Genomic DNA, 1,936 nt, shown 5'->3' with positions numbered 1-1,936 from the left:
ATTTGTTTAACAATTATAACAAAATATTTAAAAAATATTTTTAGAATTTGTTTGAAAAATATGAAAATTACATTTTAAATTAAAATTATCCTAAAATATGATAAGTTTTGATGTAAATGAAAACTCAAATTATGTCAAAATAATGATATTCAACGATAATAACAATTTTAATTGATTATTTTTTAAAAAATACATTTACAAAAATATTAATTGAAAGAAAATTCATTTATCTTTCAAACATAAAATGAAAATATTATAATTAAATAATAAAAAATATAAATAAAAACCATAAATTTAGCAAATGACAACTGAGTTATATTATGCTAAAATTTTCTTTCTAACAGTTTATCAAATGACAAATGAGTTATGAGCAAATAATACCATATAATTTTTAAAAGCATAGTCATTCTTAAATATTTTTTGAATAAATAATTATTTTTAAATTTAATCAACTGAAAATAATATACGTACAATTGTGTGAGTCAAATTCTAGTTTTATTGATGTATGTTATATATTAGTGCTGCATGTTTTAGGTAACATTTTAATGATGCACGTTTTTAAAAATTTCCATTATTAAAATTATGCACATAAGGATAACTCATGAGTTTTTTTAGTTGATTAAATGACATTATGTCCAAATTTATTTAAGGATATTTCATTAAGGTAACTGAAAAAGACAAACAATAAAATAGGAAGTTTAAATTCATTTAATCATATTTCATTAATGTAAGTGAAAAGACAAGTAATAAATTAGGCAGTTTTATTCGTTTTAGGATATTTCATAAATGCAACTGAAAAAAAACAAGCAAAAAAAGGAGTTTAATTAATGAAGTAAGAACATTTTTAAATAGGTACTTCTCTTTTAATAATATAGATATATTTCTTTTTAAGAAACTCGTGGAAGGAGTTTCTGTTAACATAAACTAGACCCTGACCTGCGCGCTAGTGCGGATATGAATTTTCAGTTTTTAATTATTTATTTTAATAAATGATGTATTTGTAAAATTCATTCATATTATATTCATTAAGTAAATATTTTTTTTTTGCATCTTAAATTATCTATTTTTTACGAATGTGTGATATCATATAAAAAATATAAAAAAATGAGTATAGAGTTAATTAGATAATTTTAAAAACAGAAAAAAAAATTTCGTGTGCGATATCATATAAATAATGATCCGCTCAGTTAAAAAAAATCATGATTATTTTATGTGTAGTTTTTTTTATTTTGACCATTTTCTTAAAACTATATTAAATTTTACATATTTTAATTAGAATATTTTTAATAGCTTTACCTTTTTATTTGAAATGCAACTCAATATTTTTTTAACAATTATAACAAAATATTTAAAAAAATATTTTTAGAATTTGTTTGAAAAATATGAAAATTACATTTTAAATTAAAATTATCATAAAATATGATAAGTTTTGATGTAAACGAAAACTCAAATTATGTCAAAATAATGATATTCAATGATAATAACAATTTTAATTGATTATTTTTTTAAAAAAATACATTTACAAAAATATTGTTTGGAAGAAAATTCATTTATCTTTCAAATATAAAATGAAAATATTATAATTAAATAATAAAAAATATAAATAAAAACCATAAATTTAGCAAATGACAACTGAGTTATATTATGTTAGAATGTTATTTCTAACAATTTATCAAATGACAATTGAGTTATGAGTAAATAATACCATATAATTTTTAAAAACATAGCCATTCTTAAATTTTTTTGAATAAATAATTATTTTTAAATTTAATCAACTGAAAATAATATCCGTATAATTGTGTGAGTCAAATTCTTGTTTTATTGATGCATGTTATATATTAGTGCTGCATGTTTTAGGTAACATTTTAATGATGCACGTTTTTTAAAATCTCCATTATTAAAATTATGCACGTAAGGATAACTCATGAGTTTTTTT

This window comes from Brassica oleracea, chromosome C8 (assembly GCF_000695525.1).
Source record: "Brassica oleracea var. oleracea cultivar TO1000 chromosome C8, BOL, whole genome shotgun sequence".
Taxonomy (NCBI): domain Eukaryota; kingdom Viridiplantae; phylum Streptophyta; class Magnoliopsida; order Brassicales; family Brassicaceae; genus Brassica; species Brassica oleracea.
The sequence above is the reverse complement of the archived record's forward strand: the minus strand, read 5'-3'. Positions refer to the sequence as shown.